General features: G+C 33.1%; 1 protein-coding gene and 1 pseudogene across 14 annotated transcripts in view; one reads left to right on the top strand and one right to left on the bottom strand.

The window, feature by feature from the left end:
* Positions 1-26,200, top strand: part of ZNF644 (zinc finger protein 644) — a 101,359-nt gene that overhangs the window by 31,925 nt on the left and 43,234 nt on the right. The gene's annotated exons all lie outside the window — the stretch shown is intronic.
* Positions 25,318-25,436, bottom strand: LOC120583598 (uncharacterized; annotated as a pseudogene).

The raw sequence follows: 26,200 nt of genomic DNA, 5'->3' as shown, positions 1-26,200 counted from the left end.
ACAGTTTATTACAGCTTAGGAATTCATTGTTTGATCTGTTTCCTTGTTCTGTTTTTTCAAACTTTTTAAATGAGTCTCATTTTGAACCTACCAAGAAGTAAACTTTACTGTAAAAGACTCCATATTTATCATTAATTTACATATTACCATATCACACTTAAGGGTGTGAAGCTCATAAATAATAAAAGACTGAATGGCTTGAGGTCAGGTAAATAATTAAAACCTAAGTCTTCTCACCTCTGATCTGCTGTTCTTTTGAGATTACCATTAAAGCAAATATTTGAAACCTTTTAGGGTCTTCTGGCTGGGCTGAGGACTTTGGGCCTACCTGTTACATGATTGGTACTCAGTAAATACTTTTTTAATGTTTTATTGATTCATTCGGTGTTTTATGAGTTGGTTATTGTAGTTATATTGGTTTTAGCTCATACTTGATGCTAGTCACTAAATACGTAATTACAATAAAATGTGATTAGTGTTGTGATGGTCTGTGTTTCTGGATGGCTAGGAGCATTTCTGATTTACTTATTAATATATAAGCACTTAGGACAGCACTTTACTCACAGTAGGCATTTAATAAAGATTTATTGAATGACTGAATGAAAATATGGCAAGCTCCCATATGTGACATTACAACTAAAACTTAGAGGAATTGTTGGTGACTTATATAGATAAAAAGTTGAGGAATGACTGTGGTTCGTAGAAGAAATAGCAAGTAGAAAGGATGAGAGGTAAGAGAAAGGGAAGATTGGTGGAACTGAAAGAAATATGTCTTTAGTGTAGAGTTAGTTCCACACAGAGTGAGGGTGCAAGTAGTGGCTAGTATCGAGAGAGAAGACAGAGAGTAAAGCTTGAGGTATTTTATTGAGGATTTTATAAACCACTTTAAGGAGTTTGAGTTAACAAATTAATAAGACACTGTTGGAGGAGTTTAAGTGTGAGGAAGTGCTGTGATCAGATCTGTGTTTTAGAAAAGGTTCCTAATTAAAATGTGGAGAATGCTAGATTGGATTCAGGATGACCAGTTAATATGCAGAGGATGCTGGCCTGACTTTAGAGTGGTGATAGTGGGGATAAGATATGGTTGAATTTGAGAGAGATTTAGACAACAGAATAGATCAGCTTTGGCAATTAATTATAATGGAATTGGGGGTTGCAGAGTAAGGGAGAAGTTAAGGATGATACACCCATGTTTCTGTCCTGGGCAGTAGTGCTGTATTCACAGTTTGGAACTGTGGAGAAGACGACCTAAAATTTTGTGGAGAACAAGACCTAAAATTTTAGATTTTTAAGTATGAAGTAGCTCAAGACAGCTGAGTAGAAATATCAGGTGGTGGTTATATGCAAGAGATCTATCTATAACTTAAAGAGATCTGAGTCATCAGCATTAAATCTTCATATTCATAATCTCACGGAATATTTTGTTCTCATATCTCTGCAAGACATTACAAAGCATCTTTTATTTATTAAATATTCTGTTGACCTAAAGATTGTTGAAAAATGACTTGCGCCACATAGATTTATAGCTAGTGTTTTTATTAGAGATTTTGGCCTCTGCTTGTTAATTAAACAAGATTTAATACTGTTAATGAGTAAATAATCATACTGCTAATGGCAAGAGCCTTAACCATAGGTACTTGCATAGCTAAGGATATATTAAATGTGTTAAGTCTTGGATTTCCATTAATACTGTCTAATACATAGTAGCTAAATATGAATTCTGATAATACTTAATAATGCAGATATTTTCTATCCTGAGTAATAAAGTTGAGGTTAAAATCGTCATAAAGTCTTTAGGTCAGTCATGATTCAGCAAATCATTAGGATGCGGGGTATATGTGAGAGTAGGACCTTTGTTATCTTGTTCACCATTGTATACTCACCATCTAGACCCGTTCTTGGCACAGGAGTACTTAAAACATTGGTTGAATAATCAGTATTTACATATAATGTTTGAGATCTAATCAAATTTTATTTTTAGTCAAACGACAGCAGTGGTAAACAGATTAGTTCTTCCAGCTTAAAAGATTGTACTTTGATTTGAGTAATATTTTCCCCCTTAAGTTGCCCTATACTCATTCATATTTATACTGTCTTCCTTCTATATATTTCCTTTCTAACAAACAGACATATTTCACTTTCTAATAAGAAATGTTTTTAATGGCATTACTGAAACATGTCTTCTAATAAAAACATTTTCATTTGTGTATTCTGGCATCACTATGTCTAAACTGGATTGATTAGTCACCTTTACTTTCAAAACCTGTTCTTCTTGCTGGTGCTCCATTCTCTTGTTATCAAGACCAAAATTCCTCTAAATATTTACATTGCTTCTTTTCTGTCATAAAGATTTGGTCAGTTACTACATCTTTTTGCTTTATTTTGTCAGCATAGCATGTAGTTAGCTTTTCTTTTCATTCTCATTGCTGGTTTTGTTTACTGTGCTGCATTCAGTTATGAATGATATGTCATTTTATTTGTGTAAAAACTTTAACTTCTTAGGAAGTTACTTAATTATTTTATTCACTTGCTAAAAAAATCATTAACAGTTCCTTAAGGATAAATTTTAATTCTTAGATCTTGTTTCATCTGTTGTCTTTTAATAAGTATTTTGCTGCCGCCTAATTGATTATCATTGTCCTTAAAAAACCCTGACACTTTCGCCTTTCCTCATGTCTTTCTCACCAGTCTCATCCTCAGTTCATGTGTACGCTGGAAATTTAACTATCCCAAGAAAATTCAGCTCAAATCTTGCCTCTGTCTTGAGGTGATATAGTCCTTAGGAAGTCAATATCTATATCTACAGTGATTGTAAACTGAATTACCTATTGATTGAATGACAAGATAATAGGATACTAAATGTTAACATTTTCTGTATTACCCTCTGTAGGCTCTTGTATTATTTCGACTGACTGATTAAAAACTAAAACTATGATAACCTTAGATTTATTTTTTTAAAACAAAAGTTTGTATATAGTGTTTACTCTATACTTGACAAGCAATTAGATATTTTTTTGCCTGGTTGATTAAAAACCTAAACCATGATAAGCCCAGATTTATTTTATTTAACATTTATATAGTGCTTCCTATATGCCAGGCACTGTTATAAGTACTTTATAAATATTAACCCAATCCTCAGTTTTCAGGTAAGGAAACTGAGATACAGTGAGTTTAATTGATCTAGCAATAGAAGAGCTAGGATTGGAATCAGGTAGTTTAGCTTCAGTGTCTGTGCTCTTAAAGATGTTTAGTACTGCCTCTCATTGGAGCTGTAAAATCATTTAGCTGTGAAGAGATCATACAGAAAAATGCCTTAATCAGAATATATAGTATTATCTCATTTAGGCACTCATTTCTCTTTTACCCTCAGGTTATTTTGGAGCAAATCTAGACAACTTATTGGTCCCCACTCTACTCCAATTGGTAATTAAAAAATATGTATATATTGATATGCTTAGAAAAAGTTTAAAATAAACTTGCCTATGTCTACCAGAATCTTTCCTGGAATTTGATAGGATTTGCAATATATCTGTTGATCAATTTGGGAAGAATGAGTCCTTCAATCTATATATCTCTATTTATTTAGGTCTTTGATTTCTTTTGTCAGCATTTGTAATTTCAGCATACAGATATTTTACATGTCTCATTAAATTTATACCTAAGTATTTTGTTTTCTTTGTATTGATTGCAAGTAGCATTATTATTTTAATTTAAAATTCTCTACATTGTTAGTACATAGAAATGAAATTGATTTTTATCTTTGAGGTAAAATTCACCTAAATTATTACTTTAAGGTTTAAATTCATTGGCCTTTTAGATTTGCAATATTGTGCAAGTGTCACCTCTAACTAGTTCCAAAATATTTCATCACTCCCAAGAAAGAGACCAGTACCCATTAAGAAGGCATTCCTCATTCTTTCCTCTTCCCAGCCTTTGGCAACCACTAATCTTCGTTCTATCTTCATGAATTTACCTATTTTTCATATAAATGAGATAATATAGTATGTAACCTTTTGTGTCTGGCTTCTTTCACTTAAGCATATTGCTTTTATGCCAGTACCAGAATGATTTGGTTACTGTAAATTAGCTGTGTAACTTATTTTGAAATTAGGAAGTATGATACCTTAACTTTGTTCTTTTTCAAAAACTTTTTGGTTATTTGAGATTCCTTGAGATTTCTTATGAATTTTAGGATGAATTTATCTACTGCCGCAAAAAATGCCATTGAGAATTTGCTAGTGATTATATTGAACCTATTGATGGCTTTGGATAATATGAACATCTTAAGTCTTCCAGTCCATGAATACTAGATATCTTTCCCCTTATGTTTTTAAAAATTTTTTTTTCAGCAGTGTATTATAGTTTTTAATGCATAAGTCTTCTGTCTCCTCAGTTAAATTTATTCCTAAGCAGGTTATTTTTTTTTTTTTGATGTGTTGTAAGTGAGATTATTTTCCTTATAACAGTTTTTCGTGGTATCTTTTGAGTTTTCTATATAAGGTCATGTTTGTGAACAGAGGTAATTTTATTTTTCCCTTTTGAATTTGAATGCTTTTTATTGCATTTTATTGCTCTTTCTGGAATTTCCAGTGCTTTGTTGAATGGAAGTAGCAAGAGCAGATGGCCTTGTCTTGTTCCAAATTTAGAGGAAAAGCTTCAATCTTTAAATATTGAGTATGAATTTAGCTGTGTGCTTTACATAAATGGACTTTATTATGTTTAGGTAGTTTCCTTCCATTCCTAATTTATTGAGTTTTTTTTTTTTAAATCATGAAATGGTGTTTAATTTTGTCAGATGTTTTTTCTGCGTCAGTTGAGATGATCGTGTTATTTTTCTCTATTCTATTCTTGTGGTATATTACATTGGTTGATTATCAAGTTAAACCATCCTTGCATTCCAAGAATAAATCCCTCATAGTCATGGTGTAGTAATCCTTTCAATATGCTGTTGAAGTCAGTTTGCTCGTATTTTGTTGATGATTTTTTCATAGATATTCGTCAAAGATATTGGTCTCTAGTTTTCTTGTCTTTGTCAGGCTTTGGTATCAGGGGAATGCTAGCTTCATTGAATGACCTTGAAAATGATTCCTCCTCTTTAATTTTTTGGAAGAGTTTCAAGAAAATTGATGTTAATTATTTAAATGTTTGGTAGAACTCTCCAGTGAAGCTGTCAGTTCTGGGCTTTTCTTTGTTGGGAGAGTTTTGATTACTACTTCAATCTCCTTACAGTTACAAGTCTGATTATAAGTTTTACTTCTTCATGATTCCATTTTCATAGGTTACAAGTTTCTAAGAATTTACCTATTGGTTATTCAGGGTTTTTTGGGTGTATAGTAGTTCATAGCATTCTCATAATTTTTATTTCGTTGGCATTGTTTATAATGTTCCCTTTAATTTCTGATTTAGTTACTTGAGTCTTTTTTTTTTTCTTAATCTAGCTAAAAACTTGTTAATTTTGTGGTCTTTTCATAAAGCCAACCTTTTTCTTTTCTTTTTTTGTTCTGTATTTTGTTTATCTCTGCTCTAAGTCTTTATTATTTCCTTCTTTCTGCTAGCTTTGGGTTTAGGTTCTTGTTTTCTAATTTCTTGAAGTATAAAGTTAGGTTGTTGATTTAAGGTCTTTCTTTTTTTAAGTACTTATAGATATATACTTCCAGCACTACGTCCACTGCATCTCACAGGTGTTTTTATTTTCATTTGTCTTAACGTATTCTCTAATTTTTTTTTTTTTCTTCTTTTTGACCTATAGGTCATTTAAGAGTATTTTGTTAAATTTCCACAGATTTGTGGATTTTCCAGTTTCCTTTGTGCTTTTGATTTCTGGTTTCATTCCATTGTAATTAGAAAGGTATTTGTATCATTTCAGTCTTCTTGAAATTGTTAGGACTTGTTTTGTCGCCTAACATGCAATTTATATTGGAAAATGTTTTTTATGCACTTGAGAAGAATGTATATTTTTCTGTTGCTGGGTAGGTTATTTTGTATATGTCTATTAGGTCCAATTGGTGTATAGCGTTGTTACAGTTCTCCTTCCTTATTGGTAATCTGTGTGGTTGTTCCATTACTGCTTTCTTTGTGTTTAATAGATCTTTTTTGTTGTGCATCATTTCCTTCTCATTTCCTTTAATGTGTATTTTCCAGTTATTGTGTTTACCTTGGTGTTTACTATTAGCATCTTAAGTTTATAAATAATCCAGTTTGAATTAATATCAACTTTGTTTCAATAATGTTCTTACACATTATTGAACATTGTTCAAACTCTGTTCTTATAGAGTTCAAACAACGTTCTTACAAACTCTGTTCTTACTATTAGCATCTTAAGTTTATAAATAATCCAGTTTGAATTAATATCAACTTTGTTTCAATAATATTCTTACACATTATTGAACATTGTTCAAACTCTGTTCTTACACATCTCCATCCCACCTCTGTTTTTTTGTTACTGACCCAAGTTACATCTTTATACAATAATAACTGGCTTTTATGTTTACTTATGTAGTTGCCCTTGTCTTTGTTCTTTATTTCCTTTTAGAACTTTTAGTTGCCGTATAGTATCTTTTTATTGTAGCCTAAAGGACTTCTTTAACATTTTTTGTGGGGAAGGTCTACTAGTGTTTAACTCTCTCGGCTTTTATTTATTTGGGACTGTCTTAATTCCTCTTTCATTTTTGAAGGATAATTTTGCTGGGTATAGAACTCTTGATTGACTAATTCTTTCTTTCAGCAGTTTATAACTATTATGTCAGTGCTTTCTGGCCTCCATGGTTTCTAATAAGAAATTAGCTTTTAATATTATTAATGATCTGTTGTATGTGATAGGTTGCTTATCTATTGCTTGCTGCTTTTATTTATTTTTTATCTTTGAGTTTTAATAGTTTTATATTCATGTGACTTAGTCTGGATTTCTGCATTTATCGTATGTGAAGTTCGTTAAGTTTCTTGGATGTTTAGACTCATGTCTTTTATCAAGTTTTGGATGTTTACAGTCATTATTATTTGAAATATTCTGCCCCTGTTTCTTCATCTCATTATAAATACGTTGATACACTTGATGATGTCCACAGGTCTCTTAGGCTCTGTTCATTTTTCTTCATTAGTTCTTTTTTCTTTCTATTCCTTAGACTGCATAATTTCAGAACAGAGCCTAAGAGACCTGTAGACACCGTCAAGTGTATCAGCGTATTTATGAGATGAAAAAACAGGGGCAGTATTTCCCTACTGTATTTCATGTTACTTATTTCTTCTACTTTCTCAAATCTACTTTTGAAACCCACTAGTGAGGTTTTCATTTTAATTATTGTTCAGCTCCAAGATTTCTGTTGTTGTTTTTTTTTTTTAATATAAAGCTTTAATTCCTTTATTAATATTCCCTATATTGAGACATTCTTCAGCTTCCTTTAGGTTGTTCAGTATGGTGTCTTTTATCTCTTTTTCCCTGTGAATAAGGCATACCTTCTTGTTTCTTTGTATGCCTTGTAATTTTTTCTCAAAAACTGGACCTTTTGAATATTATAATGTGGTTAAGTCTAGATATCAGTTTTTTTCCCTCTCCTCGGGGTTTCTTGTTAAGTGCTTTGGTTTATAGTTGTGACTTTTCTAAATCTTTTAAAACTATTTTTGTCATTTGTCTTTGAAGTCTCTGTTCCTTTAGTTTGTGTCATCTAGTGGTTTGACAAAAATTTCCTTAAATGCCTGGGGGATGGGGGCAGAGGTTAGAAGGGAGAGAGAAGAAGGAAGGAAAGACAGAGGTTAAGGAAAAAAATACTTTTCTAATCACCATTGCAAATTAGCTTCTGTTTAGGCACTGCTTCAATTCTTAATTAGGTTATTTACAACTCTGCTTTCTCTTCCTGCTTGCACAGAATCTAAAGATTAGCGAGAGGTAGAAGTTTGGGACTTTTTCTTGTCTCTTCTGAGCAGGCTCTGGAGAATGGGGAGGGATTTCTAGATCTTCCATTCTATTCCCAAGCTTTTCAAAGCCCTCATTCACCAAGCTATCTCTCTTCCCAGCCTTTCCTCCCAATCTTTCTAACATCTCCTGCTTTGCTACTTTTCTGTCCTGAGACATTTCTGAGTTAGGTGAAACAAAGACATTTTGTTAGCCCTTCATTGAACCCCCAGACAGGTCAAAAAAACATATGTATTTCTTTTGGAACAAGGTCACTGTGCTCTCTCCAGAACCAGGTTCTCAGAACAGGAATGCTGGGTGATGTGTTTTTGACTTTTGCTGTACTGTGCAGGGGGTTAGAGCTCAGCTAACTTAAAAATGCCACAAGGCTTTTCTACCATTTTTAAGTTGCTTTTTTTCTTGAGTCAGCATTCACTTTGTTGCTTCAAACCTATTATTATTTTTTAGAGTTTGGGCAGAGTAGCTTCTGATAATTTTTTGCTCTTTTTCCAGTTTTCTTTGGAGGGACAAGTTCTTTAATTTCTCTACTGTATTTGTCAGAGTTCTCCAGAGAAACAAAACCAATAGACTGTGTGTGTTTGCGTGTGTGTGTGTGTGTGTGTGTAGAAAGAGATTTATTTTAAGGAATTGACTCATGCAGAGGTAGAGAATGACAGGTCCAAAGTCTGTAGTGTGAGCTGGCAGGCTGGAGACCCAAAGAGCTGAAGATGGAGTTCAAGTCCAAAGGTTGTCAGGCTGAAGACTCAGGAAAGATGTTGGGGTTCGTGTTCCATGGCCACATGCTGCAGAATTCCCTCTTGCTCAGGGGAAGTCAGTCTTTTGTTCTCTAGGTTTTCAACTGATTAGATGAGGCCCACCCACATTATGGAGGATAATCTATCAGTTAAAATGTTAATTTCATTGAAAAAACACCTTCACTGAAACTTCTAGAATAATCTTAGACCACATATCTGAGCACCATGGTCCAGCCAAGTTGGCATAAAATTAGCCATCACACCTACTCTGCCATTTTAACTGATATCCTGCAATTGATTTGTATGTTTATCTCATATCTCTGTCATTACTGTACTCACTTACTAGTTCTAGAAGGTTTTTTGTCAGTTTCTTGGAATTTTTAGGTAGGCAGTGATGTGCTCTGTACAGGGCAGTTTCATTTTTTTCCTTTCTAATGTGTATGCCTTTTTTTATTCTCGCCTTTTTGCAGTGATTAGAACTTATGGTAACATAATGAATTAGAGTGGTGAGGTTGGACATCTTTGCCTTGTTCTCAGTCTTAGAGGGAAAGCATTTAGTGTTTTACTATTAAGTATGACGTTAGCTATATGTATTTTGTAGATGCTTTTTATCAAGTTGAAATAGTTTCACTTTATTCCAAATGCTGAGAGGATTTTTTTTTTCTTACCCATGAATGGGTATCAGGTTTTCAATTGATATGGTCATATGACTTTTTTTGTTAGCCTATTGATATGGCAGATTACATTGTTTTTTTTTCAAACGTTGAGTCAACTTCACATACCTGGAATAAATTTCACCTGTTGTGTGTAATTCTTTTATATATTGTTTGATTCAATTTGCTAATATTTTACTGAGAATTTTTGCATCTAAGTTCATCAAAGATAATAGTCTGTGGTTTTTTTTCCTCCCTTTTATACTGTCTGTCTAGTTTTGGTAACAGCGTAATACTACCTTCATAAAATGAATTGGGACGTGTTCCATCTTCTGTTTTTTGGAAAAGATTAAATAGAATTGGTTTTAATTTTTTTAAATTATTTAAAATAATTCTCCAGTTTATTATTCTCCACGGAAACCATCTTGACCTAGTGATTTATTTTTATGGGGTGTTTTACAGTTCTAAAATTCAATGCTCTTAATAGTTACTGGGCTATAAAATATTAATATTGAGTGTGTTGTGGTTGGTTGTGTATTTCAGGCCATTGGGCCATTTAATTCACATTGTTAAGTTTATGTCTGTAAAGTTGTTCATAGTATGCCCTTATTATCTTTATGAATATATAGGGTCTGTAGTGATATTCCCTGTTTCATTATTAAATTGGTAATTTTTATCTTTTTTTGATATTGTCAGTATCACCAGAAGCTTATTAATTTTATTGATTTTTTCATATCACAAACTTTTTGTGATTTTTTGCTGTTTTCAGTTTTATTTATTTCTACTCTAAAATTTATTTTTTCTTTTCGGTTTATTTTGCTGTTCTTTATCTGTTGTTAGTATGAGCTTTTCTCTTCTCAGATGTAACATTTTAATGCTATCAATTTCCCTGTCTGCATTGCTTTGGCTACATCTTTCATATTTTGATAAGTTATAGTTTCATTTTTATTAAGTTCTCTTTTTTAAAAACTTTTTTTGAGATTTTGGAAGCATAGATTATTTAGAAGTGTGTTAATTTTCAATCTCAATCAGAAGTTTTTCTGTTAGCGATTTCTGGTTTTATTCCATTATGTTCAGAGAACACACTCTGTATGATTACTGTTCTTTTAAATTTGTTTAGGTTTGTTTTATTGCTATGGACATTGTCTGTATGAGTATTTCATGGGCACTTGAAAAGTGTGTTATACTCTTGCTAGGTGGAGTGTTCTGTATATGTTAATTAGATCTTGTTGGTAGATTGTATTCATATTTTTTTATATTCTTGCTTATTTTCTGTCTGGTAGTTGTATCAATTGCTGAGAGAAGAATGTTTAAGTTTCCAATTATAATTGTGGATTCATCTCTTTTTCAGCTTTGTTTGCATGGTGTGTGTAGTGTATCTTTTTCCATACTTTTATTTTCAGCCTATGTCATTGAATTTGAAGTTTCTTATAAGGTACATGTAGTACAGTTGTGACTTTTCCCCTTCTTCTGTCATTTTCTTTCTTTTGATTGATATATTTAGACCGTATACATTGCAGATAATTTTTGAGATGTTTCCTCTGGTTACCATTCCCCTGTTTTTTTCTTCCTTGCCTTCTTGTGGGTTACTTTAACATTTTTTAAGGATTGTATCATTATTGATATTTTTTTGAATGTATCTCTGTAATTTTCGTTGTAGTTTTTCCAACTATTAGAATATATATGTACAATTTACTAAGAGTCTACTGTTGTCAGTGCCCTTCTAACTTAAACAACGACTCATTTATTTGGCAAATGGTGGCTATCACTGGGGCTCTTGAGTCCTTTCACTGTCCAAGATTTCACTACTTTTTCTGTAGGAAAAAGGTTGAGTGCTGCTTATCTCTCTCTTGCAATTCCACACACAATATTTAAAAAAAAAAAAAAAAATGAGTCTACTGGTGTCAATATTTTACTGCTTAGAGTGAAGTCTAGAAACCTCACTTCCACTACCTTCCTCACTTTTAAATGTCATTATGTTTTAATTTACAGATGATATAATTTTGTTTCATCAAAGATAATTTTTATAAAATTTATAATAAAAAGCATAGTCTGTTCTTGTTATCCATAGTTCTCTTCTTTTCTTTTCTTCTTTCTGTGTGTTCCAGGATTTTTTCTGTTATCATTTCTTTTGTGGTTGAAGAGCTTCCTTTACCAATCTTTAAGGGTAGGTCTGCTAATGACAAATTTTTTAGTTTAGTTTGTTTGAGAATGTTTTTATTTCCTTTTCATTCCTGCAGGATTCTTTCAGTGGATATAGAATTGACAGTTGATAGTTCTTTTCTTTCAGCAATTGAAAAGTACTGTGTCACTTTTTTCCAATTTCAAATGAGAAATCTGCTCTTATTCACATTGATTTTCCCCTGTAGGTGATATGTCATTTCTCTCTGGCTTATTTTAAGATACTTTGGTTTTAGTTTTCAAATTTTTAATTATAATGTGTCTTGGTATGGAATTAAGTTTGTCCCGTATAGGATTCATTCAGCTTCTTAGATTTGGAAGTGTGTCTTTCATCAAATTTGGGGAGTTTTCAGCTATAATTTTTTCAAATATTATGTTAGCTTCACTTTTCTGTACTTTCCTTCTGAGACTCCAATGATATGAATGTTAGATCTTTTATTATTTTCTCACAGCTTCCTAAGACTTTGGTTTCTCTTTGTTGTTTAGATAGAATGAATTCTATTGTTCTGTCTTCAAGTGCACTAATTCTAACCTCTCATCTTTTTTCTACTATTGAGCTCATCCAACGAGTTTTGAAAATTCGTTGTTTTTGAAATTTTGTTGTTTTTGAAAATTCGTTGCTGAATATTTCATTTACAGTTTCCATTTGCTTTTTTATAGCTTCTTTGTATTTGCTTAGAATACATATTTTTAATTTGTTTCAAGAGAAGTTGTAATAGCTTATTGAATCATTTTTTGTAATGACTGCATAAAACATTTGTCAGATTACATTCTAACATTGGATTTTTCTCGTTGGTATCAGTTGATTGTCTTTTTAAAGTTGTGATTTTCCTGATTCTTGGTATGACGGGATTTTTCTATTTTATTATGTACATTTTGGCTATTTTCAGAGATTCTGGACTCTTTAAAATTTTTTTAACAGGTACATACCTATTCAGATATAGCATGCATGGTTAGCCTACTTTCGTAGGCTATGGTTTCAGTGACAGTTTAATTATCTGAATATCGTTTTTATTTACTTGGTTTATTTCATGCCTCTGGGGATCCCATTTGTCCCTGCTGGTGGTGCTCCTGTTGGGAGTGGAAGATGCTTCCCTCTACCAGATCACCTATTGCCTTTAGGTGAGGGAAGGTAGTCTGTGGTAGTACAAAGAATGTTTTCTGGATTTGGTGTTGTCATGAGATCTCCTTGCCTATGCACACTACTGTGTGGGGGAAGGCAATTTCTCACCTAGCAACGAAGGATACTGCTTTTATTGTTAGCAGAGCTTCCAGTTGATACCCCTTGCTGCTTTTGCTAAGGTTATCTGGTTGGGACTACTTGTTGGTCCAGGGACGGAATGAAACTATCTGGCTGCCTTCTGGTGTACTTTATTGGGAAAGTGGGTCTGAGTAACCTTCTATTGTGTGCAGGGTCATAAGGTATCCTTCCACTATCTTCCAGTCCCAAGTTCCCTAACAAGTTTATCTTCCTCTTGCCACCTTTCAGATTTTTCCTTTGGTTATCTCTTCTGTTATTCCTGGTTTTATAATTGTACTACTGAGTAGAGGGGAGCAGGGAGGGATGTGTCTAGACCAAAAGTGACATAATTCCAATCTATGTTAATTACTATATCTTATTTATCTTGAATAAAATTATTTTCATGAAAACCATTAGATTTAAAATCTTTAAATAATGTGCCTTTTTTAAAAATAGTAGAATATATAATTAGTTGCTATACCATAAGTATAGCAACTGTTATAAAGCAATAATTTTCAAATGTTCTAAATGACAAAGGTGAATTAGATGAGAATAATCTGCCTGTCATTTTATGAAGTGCTTTGAAAAGATCTAAGAAATTTTATAATTATTTAAATTTTAGTTTAATCTAATTTAATTTAATTTTATATATAACAGTTACAAAGAGGTTAAATCTTAGCTGTTATATTTACCTGTCTTGTCCACTTCTTCCAGTTTCTTAATATGCCTAACTAGTTTTAAATGAATTATTAGGAAATGGAAGAAAGAACATAATGCCTGGAAGAGAATTCTGCTGTATTGAGTTCTTATGCCAAAATGTCTGTAAAACAATTGTTTTTCTAGTGGCTCTTCTTACACAGTCAAACCTGCCACAGGTAAACAGGTACATTTAATCTATAGGTTAGAGAAATATTTCTAATTTTTCCTGTCGGCTCTCTTTGAAGATATATACCTTGATAATCTCTCTGCAGTATCCTACCTATTATTTATACAGTGATGATGTTGACAAGGATTTTAAAAAATTTGTTTATAAGTACATAGATAGTCTGGAGGGATGTTTGGCCACTGAAATATTGGAATTTCTGGAAATTACCACTTACTTAAAGGATGTGAAACAAAACATTTGAAGTTATGGAAAGTTTTATGGAGTCTTCATCACATAGGCATGATCTATTATTAACTCAGTGTTTAATCCCTCTCCCCTCCCCCAGAGGACGGGGAGGGTAGAGCTGGAAAATTCCAAGCTTCTAATCATGGCTTGGTCTTTCTGATGACCAGCCCCACCCAGGAGCCCACCAAGAGTCTCTTGATTAGAACAAAAGATACTTCTATCACTAAAGAAATTCCAAGGGATTTAGGAGCTCTGTGTAAGATTTTCCTATCACTCAGGAAATTATAAGTATTTTAGGAGCTCTTTATTAGGAACCAGAGGCAGAGACAAAATATTATGTGTCACAGAGTTCTTTATACATTCAGGATATTTACATCTTATCAGATATATGATTTACTAATATATTCTCCTATTACATAGGTTGCCTTTTCATTCTTACTATATCCTTTGGTTCACAGAAGTTTATAAGTGTGATGTAGTCCCATTAATTTATTTTTACTTTTGTTGCCTGTGCTTTTGGTGTCACATCCAAGAAATAATGGCACATCCAGTGTCATTAAGTTTTTTCCCTATGTTTTATTCTAAGAGTTTTACCTCTCATACGTAGATCTTTGATACACTTTGAGTTAATTTTTGTATATGGTATATCTCAGTCCCTTCTGGCTGATAACAAAATACCACAGACTGGATAGTTTATAAACAAAAATTTATTTCTCACATTGCTGCAGGCTGAAAGTCTGAGATCAGGGTGCCAACATGGTCAAGTATTAGGGTTCTTTTCCGGGTTGTAAACTTCTTATTGTGTTCTTATATGGCAGACTGGAAAGAGACCTTTCTAGAACTTCTTTTATAAAGGCATTATTCTCTTTCCTCATGACCTAATCACCTCTCAAAGACTCCACCTCCTAATAACATCACATTGAGCATTGGGATTTCCACATAGGACTTTTGGGGGAAACACAAACATCTAGATCATAGCATGATATAATGTAAGGTAAGAATCCAACTTCATTGTTTAGCACGCGTTTATCCAGTTTTCCCAGCACTATTTGTTGGAAAGACTATCCATTCCCTATCAAACGGTCTTAGCATTCTTGTCAAAAATTTTTTGATATTTGAAGGGTTATATTTCTGGGTTTTCTATTGTATTCCATAAGTCTGTATGCCTGTCTTTATGCCAGTGCCACACTGTTTTTTTTGAAATTAGGAATTGTGAGACCTACAATTTTGTTTTTGTTTTTTTCCAAGATTGTTTTAGCTATTTGGAGTCTCCTGAGATTCCATATGAAAATTAGAATTAGTTTTTATATGTCTGTGAAAACTGCCATTGGGATTTTGATAAGGATTTCATTAAATCTTCTTTAGGTAGTATTGACATTTTAATGTTATTACATCTGCCAGTTCATAAACACTGAATATCTCTTCATTTATTTTGTCATTTTTAATTTCTTTTGGCAGTTTTTGAAATTTTCACCATACAAGTCTTTAGCCTCCTTGGTTAAGTTTATTTCTAAATATTGTATTCTTTTTGAAGCTGTCGTAAATGGAATTTTATTAAATTTTTTTCTTGTATCGGTCATTGTTAGGATATGGAAATGCAACTGACTTTTATATGTTAATTTTTTCCTATCATTTTAAAATTTAATTTTTTTCAGTTTTATCAAGATGTAATTTATATACATTACTGTATAAATTTAAAGTGTATATCATAATGGTTTGGCTTATATATATTCTGAAATGATTATTGCAGTAAGTTTGGTTAACATCCATCATCTCGTAGATAAAATAAGAGAAAGCAAAAAGAAGAGAAAAAAAATTTTACCTTATGATAACTCTGAGGCTCTCCTCTCTTAACAACTTTCCTATGTACCATACAGCAGTGTTAGCTCTGTCATCATGCTGTACGTTACATCCCCAGCGCTGCTTTATCTTATAACTGGAAGTTTGTGCTTCTTGACCAGTTTCCCCCTTCCTCTACCCACTGCCTTTGGTAACCATAAATCTACTCTGGTTGTCTATGAGTATGTGTGTGTGTGTGAGAGAGAGATAGTGGAATAGTATTCAGCCATAAAAAAGGGAATCTTGCCATTTGCAACAACATGGATGGGCCCTGAAAGAATTATGTATATACAAAATGAAATGTTAGGGAAAGGAAAATACTATTTAATCTCAGTTATATGTGTAATCTAAACACAAACACACACACCACAATTTCTTTATCTACTCATCTATCAGTGAACACTTAGGTTGTTCTTCTCTTGACTGTTGTAAATAATGCTATGAACATAGAGGCGCAGATATCTTTTCGAGTTAATGTTTTTATTTTCTTTTTTTAATTATATATAACCTTTATTAACTTCTAATTGAAATGTAGCATTTCCATGGTAACAAACCACATTACTTGTGACATTGTTATTAATAAGAATTACATTTTATTATATGATATTTATTGTAGAGATCTTAAATTGTTTATGCTCATCTCTCCTTCAAACTCGTGGTAGTTATTAGACACATCATTAGATTTTATTATTTAATGTGTTAAAATATACATGTATTAGTGAGTTATAAATTTGAAAAAATTTAGTTATTGATTTTGAATTTTTCTTTTCAAATACACTTGACATTCAATGTTATATTAGTTTCAGATGCACAGTATAGTGGTTAGAAATTTATATAACTTACAAAATGATCCCCTCAATAAGACTCGTACCCGCTTGGCAGTATACATAGTTATTATAGTATTATTGACTGTGTTCCCTGTGTTGTACTTTACACCCCTATGACTATATTGTAACTGCCATTTATACTTCTTAATCCCTTCTCTTTTGTCACTATCCCTCTCTAACTCCCTCCCATCTCCCAACTATCAGTTTGTTCTCTATGAATCTGTTTGTTTTGTTTGTTCATTTACTTTGTTCTTTAGATTCTACATATAAATGAAATCATATGGTATTTGTCTTTCTCTGTCTGACTTATTTCCCTTAGCACAATACCCTCTAGGTCTGTCCATGTTTTTGCAAATGGTAAAAGTTCATTCTTTTCGATGGCTGAGTGATATTCCAATATATATATGTACCTGATCTTTATCCAGTCATCTATTGATGGGCACTTAGGTTGCATCTTGGCTATTGCAAACACTGCTGCAGTGAACATAGGATTGTATATATCTTTTCAAATGAGTATTTTGGATTTCTTCGGATAAATACCCAGGAATGGAATTGCTGGGTCATAAGATAGTTCTGTTTTTAATTTTTGAGGAACCTCCGTACTGTTTTTCATAATAGCTGCACCAATTTGCAATCCCACCAGCAGTGCACGATTCCCTTTTCTCCACATTCTCACCAACACTTGTTTGTTGATTTATTGATGATAGCCATTCTGACAGGTGTGAGGTGATTATTCAGTTGTTTTCTTTGGTAATCTGAAGTAGCCAATTTTATGCACTTAATAATATTCTGAAACGAGTTTTCTAGATATCAGATTTCCACAGGAATTCTTTCTGTGAGCGTCAGCGGTGGGATGGCAGCTGAGCGTCAGCGATGGGATGGCAGCTTGAGGTGGGGGTCACCAGGTATATTGAAGGAGGAACTCAGTTGTCTGCATTCAGGGTGAGGGCTGAAGGAGCAGCTCTTTCTCAGACAGAAATGCTGGCAGAAGCCATTGTTTCTTTGTTGAGCCCTCCCCCTTACTGGCATGCCCTCACAGGGGTCTCTATCATCCTGGCTCCGTGTTTTCATTTTGTTCATATAAATACCCAGCAGTAGAATTGATGGATCGTACAGTAGTTCTATTTTTAATATTTTGAGGACCCTCCATACTGATTTTCCATAGCGGCATCACCAACTTATATTTTTACCAACAGTTTCCCTTTTTCCATATCCTTGCCAGTATTTGATGATAGCTATTCTAACAGGTGATTTTTCATTGTGATTTTTGATTTGCATTTTTTTCTTTTTTTAATAATTTTAAATTACAGTTGGCATATATTAGTTTTAGGTGTGCGACATAGTAATTAGACATTTATATAACTTAGGATCACCCCGATAAATCTAGTACCCATCTGACGCCATATATAGTTACTACAGTACTATTGGCTATATTCCTTAAGCTATACTTTACATCCCCATGACTGTTTTTTAACTACCAATTTATACTTCTTAATTTCCTCCCCCTTTTTACCCACCGCCCAATCCCTTCCCATCTGGCAACCACCAAAATGTTCTCTGTATCTGATTTGCATTTTTCTAATGATGAGTGATATTGAGCATCTTTTCATGTACTTGTCGGCTATTTGTATTTCTTTTTTGGAAAAAATATCTATTCAGGTTGTGTAGACATGGAGAGCCACGTGCACACACACTCAGAGGTACATTGCCCCTGGGTGAGACTCTAACTCTCATCGTCAGCATTACTCACACATACACTGTTAATATCTTTTGCCCATTTTTAAATTGGATTATTAAAAAAAGAAAAAAATGCAAATGTATTGCATTGCATGAGTTTTTCATGTATTTTGCATATTAACCCCTTATCAAATACATTTTTCTCCATTCTGTAAGGTTGTCTTTTCACTTTGTTGATTGTTTCTTTTGCTGTGCAGAAGCTTTTTAGTTTGATATAGTCCCACTTGTTTATTTTTTGTTTTGTTGCTTGTTCTTTAGGTTTCATGTCCCAGAAATTATTGCCAATACTATGTCAAGAAGTTTTTTTTCCCTGTGTTCTCTTATGGGAGTTTAATGTCTTCAGGTCTTACATTTAAGTCCTTAATCTATTTTGAGTTAATTTTTGTGATATATAAGATAGGGGATGTGTTGACTTTTGTATGCTGCCACTTTACTGAATTCATTTATTATTTTTGATAGCTTTTTTTGTGAAATCTTTAGGAGTTTCTACCTATAAGGTCATGTTGTCTGTAAACAGAGATAACTTTTATTCTTTCCTTTCCAAATTGAATGTCTTTCATTTCTATGTCTTGCCGGGATGCTCTGGGTAGGACTTCAGTACTGTTAAGTAAAAGCAGTGGAAGTGGTCACCCTTGTCTTGTTCCTGATCTTAGAGGAAAGCTTTCTGTCTTTTACCCTTTAGTATGATGTTAATTGCGGGCATTTCGTATCTAGACTTTATTACGTTGAGGTAGTTTCCTTGTATTCCTATTTGTTGAATTTTTTTAAATTATGAAATGATGTTGAATTTTGTCAAATGTTTTTTTCTGGATCAGTTGAAATGGTTATGTTTTTGTCCTTTATTCTATTAATGTGATCGATTATTGTATGTAGAACTATCTGTGCATTCCAGGAATAAATCCCACTTGGTATTGTTTAATCTTTTGAAGGTACTGTTGAATTCTTTTTGCTAGTATTTTGTTGAGGATCTCATTCCCTTTGTGTTTGGATAATTGAAGGTTCACAGGTGCTTTTTATAATGAAGCCATTTTTCAGTGTATACTGTCCTTTATTCTGTCTTTACTACTAAGGAAAATATGTTGAATGAAATATGATAATATATTTTACAATAGGGACAGTATATGGTTGTACATACTTCGTATTAATCCTAACACATAATAATCTTGATACCTGGATTCTAGACCATGGTTTTCAATCATGGCTACATCTTCAGCTCTCTAGCAGATTCTTTTAATATATATATTTTGTTATATATTATGAAATACATAATATTTTAATATATATTTAAGGTTAATAGTGCCAGACCTACATTCTCAAATTCTTCAAAGGGAGACTGAACATCGGTAGTTTTTAAAAGGTCTCCAAGTGCAGACATGTTTGAGAAACCTGTTCTAGATGATCTTGACTACATATTAGAGTTGTCTGGGGTTACTTAAAACAAAACAAAACTGTGAACCTTAGCAAAATTGAACCATAAATGCTAAGGAATAAGTTCTGCAATCTGTGTTTTTGAAAAGACTTAAGTTTTTTGAAACACAGCTAGGTTTCTGACCACTAGTCCACAATTCTCTCAACTATAGAAGAAGAGAGTTAGCAAACTATTTTAATTAATGTCATTTGCAGAGGCCCCAAATATAAGTTTTTTATATGATGGGCTGAAAGGAGATCCATGTTTTATATATCAGGTACATCGTAGCTAAGTTGTTCTCTTCTGACCATTCAGGAAATTGACCTGGGTACCAATTGAGGTAGAGATCCATCTCATTGCAGCATAGGATTGCAGTAATATGGGTAGATAGGACCAAATTTTTTCTCAGGCAAACCTGCTCATATGTCCAAACAGATATTCTTTGTAAGTTCCAGCATTTAGCATAAACAATAGTGGAGGCGTCCTTACTTTGGTATATTCAGTATACCAAAAATTACTGGTTCTTCACATATATCAGAACAGAACCTTCAGATGCAGTATAATAATAAACATCTTATTGATTCTATCAAGATGAGTATATTAGTCTTCTAGGGCTGCCATAAGAAAATACCATGGACTGGATGGCTTAAACAACAGAAATTAATTTTCTTACAGTTCTGAAGGCTAGAAGTCCAAGGTAGTTTTGGTTTCTCCTGAAGCCTTTTTGGCCTCCATATTTCTGCTTTCACGCTGTGTCCTTGCCTGGCCTTATTTTCTGTGAGTGTGCATTCTTGTTGTCTCTCTGTATGTCCTAATCTCATAAGGACACTAGTCAGATTGGATTAGGGACCACCCTAATGGCCTCATTTTAATTTAGTTACCTCTGTAAAGACCTCGTCTTTAAATATAACCACCTTCCGAGGTACCTGGGGTTAGGGTTTCAACATATGATATTTGTTGGAGGACAGAGACACAATTCAGTCTATAAACAGTGAGTTCAATATGTTCTCATATAACCAAATGAATTAATGAATTGAATGACATTACTGGAATTGTTTTCTGTAATGAATATTTACATACTCTTAAAATGTAATAAAATGTAATGCATTTCACAAAAGATATATAACTTTTGATTTGCTATGGTAAGTAGGTATGCATCTGTGTCATCTGAAAAATAAAGTATTTGGAAAAAAGTCATAAATCTGGGAGGGAGTTACAGCCTTATTTTTTTATATCATTAATGATAGAAATTTGTTTTAAAAATTTATTTTGACCCATTTTAATTATCATTATGATATCAGAGAAACAGTCAAAGTTTGTACTGTATGTCAAAATTATACAATTCAGTCTGGAGAAAAGTAGTCTAAGAACTGAGAACGATATCATTGAAACTAAAGTACCAGATCTATACATATATTTGGAGGAAGAACTCCAGGCAGAAAACATTAAGTACAAAGTACATGGGGCCTAGTCACGGAATAACAAAGAGGCTGCTGTAGCTGGGGTACAGTGAGAATAGGGAGACTGTTTAGGAGATGAGGTCTAGGACTACTAATGCATTGGGTCAGGCATGAACTATATGACACATTACTTTGGTATTTTATATATCTAGCTTTATACTAAAATTTAGTCATTTCTTTTGCTGGTCATGAAATTAAAATATTATTATTTGGGTTCTAGACCCAGTTTCACTGTGTGGAGTGAAAGTTTCCTCCACACCACGAAGCAGTTCTCCAGACACCAGCTGAATGTCCTACAACTCAATTCAATTCTGATTCTATCCACTGAAAGACAGCATCAGATTCCACAGGTTAAAGATTCAGTCCTACAAGACTCTACCCCCTCCCCCAATATACATATACACATTTGCATGCACATATATACCTTTAGAAGCCAATCACAAACCCAAGTTGTTTCTAGTACTGTTTCTGACCCACTGATTCTAAGTTAGAGATACCCATAACCTCTTCCTTGAGCTCAGTTAATTTGTTAGAACAGTTCACAGAACTCAGCAATCATATTTACTTACTAGATTACCAGTTTATTATAAAGTATAACTCAGGAACAGCCAGGTGGAAGAGATGCATAAGGTAGAGTATGGGAAAAGGAGGGTGCAGAGCTTCCATGCCCTCTCCAAGCATGCCGCTCTCTGCACTTCCAGCTCTCTGAACCCTGTCCTTTTGGAGTTTTCTGGGGGCTTTGTTATGTAGGCATGGTTGATTAAATCACTAGCTATTGGTGATTGATCAAACCTCCAGTTCCTTTCCCACTCAGAAGGTCAGGTGACTGGGAGTGAAAATTCCCGCCATCTCATTACATGGTTGGCTCCTTTGGAAACAAGTCCCCAGTTTAGGTACTTTCCAAAAGCCACTTCATTAAAATTAAGACACCTTTATAGTTCTCCTTACTTTGAAAATTCCAAGGGTTTTGGAGCTCTACACCAGAAACTGGGAGGAAGACCAAATTCATGTTTCTTATTATATATCGCAATATCAAAAATAGTCTATCACTTAACAACCTTCAAGAGCTATTTTTGTCATTTTTTTAAATAAGAAAAATAGTCTTATCAAAAATGTTCAAATACAGAAGCATCACGTTACTGCTTGAACTGTCATACTCCTCTCCCTCAATTCCAGATTCACTTGGAGTCCTTCCTAATCCCCAGTAGCTCAGAGTGGGACCTCATTTGGAAATTAAGTCTTTACAGAGATAATCTACTTAAAGAGGGGTCATCAAGGTGGGTCCTAATCTAGTTACTACTAGTGTTCCTATAAAAAGGGAAAATTTTGACACAGAGACATACATAGAGGGAAGACAATTTGAAGAGACATAAGAAGATCTGTAAACCAAGGAAAGGCCTGGAACAGATAGTTTCCTACTCTCCTCAAAAGACGGTAACATTGTTCTAAAACCTTCAGGTCTTTTACTGTGTGTGTTTCATTAATTTCTAAAGTAACTTAAGACTTTTAAGAAAATAAAGAATTAAAAAACAATAAGCAACAAAAAGTAAGCACTGTAGCATTATATTTATTGTTACTTGTTTTCTAAGAAAAATTTAACATTGAAACTCTTAAGTCTATCATAGTGATACATACTTTCCCCAAAAAAGATTGACCTCTTTTGTTTTGTTAAAAACTTTTGTGCCAAGATATTTTACAATCCTGTTTACTTAAAGTATATTGAAAGATTGGTTTCTTTCCATTCCAATGTTATATTTCAGTAGAACTTTTTCTGTCGCTTGACCGGTATTTTGGGAAAAGAATTTGCTGCCACTTGGTGGCACTACTTGGCTTAAAAATGAATCAGAACGTTTGCTGTTAACTATGCTATTCTACATAAATGATTAGATTCAGAGGGGAGCTGTTCGTTATTAAGCAACTTAATATTATAAATGTTTGATTTTTATTTTGTATGTAAAATAACAATTGGCATTGTAAAATTGAGTTTTATAAAAATTTGACATGGAATATAAAAATATAAATTCAAGCTTAGTTTGGTGGGGATGGAAGTATACAGATTTTTGATAGAAATCTCTTTTAGTTCAGGCATCATTTATATTTTTCCTTAATCCTCTTCATCTAAATGTCAGAAAAATAGATTTTTAATATTAGAAACAAACATCTTCAACTCTCTTTTAATATTAACACTTTCCAAGATATGTATTTTATTTTGCCTTATATAAAACTAAGTGATTGGATTTTTTCAGGTGATCAAGGTAAGTGAAACATAGGAAAACAGAAAATTTAAATATATTTCATTGTCTTCCTGCAGCATACTGAAAACTCAGACAGTCCTTTTTAAGGTATTTTTATTTTATTTAATTAGAAAAAGGACCCCGAACTGTAAGATGTGGAAAGTTATTATGTTCTCAGATATGATTTTAATAGCTAAAGTATTTATGTAATTATTGACTTCTAGGTTGTATACACAGCATATAAGAGATATCTTTTTTTAGAAATTGGAATATAATACATACAGGTAAGAGCACAGAGTATAAGTATACAGTTTAGTGAATCACCACGATGTAAATACCCCATGACCACCACAGACCAAGAAATAGAATACTGCCTACAACCCAGAAACTCCCTATAATTCCTTTTCAATCACTCTTTTTCCTGTGTTCTGGAGTAACCACTGTCTAGGCTTCAAAGAATATGGCTTTGTTTTAACCTGCTTTTGAACTTTTATGTAAATAGAATTACATAGCAGTATTATTTGTCTCTGCTTATTTTGTTGGGGAAATTCACGGATGTTTTCACATGTAGCTGTAGCTAACTTGTACATTTTATCACTGTCTTTTTACTTTTAGCATTTGAATTGAATAATGCTGTCATGAAGATTCTTGTACATGTTTCTTGGGGCACTTGTACAATATTTATGCTGAGTGTATACCGGGAGGAGAATAGCTGGGTCATTCATGTATATATGTTCAAATTTAGAAGATAACAAAAAATTGTTTTCAAAGTGGTTGAACCTATCCCATCAACAGGTTATGAGGGTTCCTATTGCTCTTTATTGTCACTACCATGTGGTATTAATAGCCTTTTTAATTATAGCCCTTTGGGAGGATGCCTTTTCCTGATTCCAAATGAGATTTAGTACTTTTTTATAAATTTATTGGCTGTTTGATATCCTCTTTTGTGAAGTCTCTTCTGTCCTCTCCTTACCTTTTTAAAATTTTTTACTATTGAGCGTTCAGTATTACTGATTTATAGAAGTTACATATTTAATGAATATGAGCCCTGTTTTTTTTTATTAGAATTTTTGTGGGTTTTTTTTTTTTTTTTTTCTTTAGGAGTTTTTCTATGTGCTAGACACAAGTCCTTTGCTTGATTACATTTGCTGGAAAAATATATCACACTTCGACTTCATTTCCACCCTGTTAATATTCTCTTGATGAAAGGAAGATCTTAATTTTAATGTAGTCCAATTTATCAGTTTTCCTTTATAGTCAGTGTTTCTTGTGTCCTGTTTAAGAAATCTTTTTCTGCTTCAAAGATAGGAAGATATTCTCTTATGTTATCTTTTAGAATAGTGGTTCCCAAGTAGAGGCAATTTTCTCTTCTCTTACCCCACACCTTTGACTCCCCGGGCAGCTTGTGAAACATTTGGCAATATTTCAAGATATTTTTTGCTTTTACAGCTGGGCGGGTGGAATACTCCTGGCATCTAGTGAATTGGCTAGGGATGTTGTTGAACATCCTACAGTGCACAAACAGCTACCTCTAGCCCAAAGTATCACAAGTGCTGAAGTTGAGGGACACTGTCTTAGATGCTTATTCTTTTGCTTTCTACTTTCTTCCTAGAACTGATTCTATATATTATTTTGCATATTGTTTGTTATGTGTTTAGATTTGGCTTCTACTTAGAACTGATTCTGAACATTGTGTGAAGTATAGAGGTCACTTCTTTTACCTTATGGATATACATTTTATGCAGCACCATTAATTGAAAAGGTTGTCTCTGCACTGCTCTACAGTATCACCTTTGTCATAAATCAAAGACCCACTCGTGGGTCTGTTTCTGGCTGTATTTTTTTTTCCATTTGTCTACTTTACCCTTGCACCAGAACTACATTGTTTTAACTTATATTACATTATATCATCTTTACATTCAAAAAAGCAAGTCTTTCCACCTTGTTCTTGACTCTTTGCATTTCCATATAATTTTTTGTTTAATGCCTACAGCAACTGGTATTCCTAGGTAGTCTCCCATCCAAGTACTAACCAGGCCCGACCCTGCTTAGCTTCTGAGATCAGACGAGATCGGGCATGTTCAGGGTGGCATGACCATAGACTCCATATAATTTTTTATAGTCACATTGTCAGTTTTATAAAAATTGAATCTAGTTTTTAATTTGAGATAGTGTTCACATCTTTATGATATTAAGTCTTCCAATTCATGAAGCCATATTATCTTTTCATGTACTTAAATAATTGAATCTCTGTGTTCTCAAGACCCATTTAAATTCTTAAAAAGAACTTTTGTTTATTTGGTTATGTCAGTGTTTCTCCAACCTTGACACAAGTGACATTTTGGGTCAGATAATTTTTTTGTTTGGGGAAACAAGAATATCCCATTGAATGATAACAATAAGTAACATATTTTTGTGAAAAATATACTTTCCAAAACAAAATTTAGAAGAGTAGCATTGTTTTACATTCTTTGCAAATGTCTTTAATGTCTAGCCTAAAGGAAGATAGCTGGATTCTCATACCTGCTTCTGCTTTAATTTTTTGGAATTTCACAAGTCATATTCTGGACAACTCCATTGTGCACTTGTAAGAGAATGAGAATAAAAAAGGCAAATAAGGTCTTAGTATTATTAAGAAAATAGTTGTGAATTTGATGATTCTCTAGTAAAGTTTCAGGGACCCCCAGGAGATCCGCAGACTTCACTTTTGGGACCTGTTGCCCTAGAGATTGCAACATGCATCCTTGACTTATAAGAGTCTGATTCAAAATTATTTTGTATCAGATGATGCAAGGAACCTAAAACATTTTAATTCCATTAATTCCCTGCTTACCCCTTGCTCAGTTTATTTGCTATAATATTTACGT

This window comes from Pteropus medius, unplaced genomic scaffold, assembly GCF_902729225.1.
Source record: "Pteropus medius unplaced genomic scaffold, Ma_sr-lr_union100, whole genome shotgun sequence".
Classification (NCBI taxonomy): domain Eukaryota; kingdom Metazoa; phylum Chordata; class Mammalia; order Chiroptera; family Pteropodidae; genus Pteropus; species Pteropus medius.
This window is presented reverse-complemented; position numbering and strand designations above follow the sequence as displayed.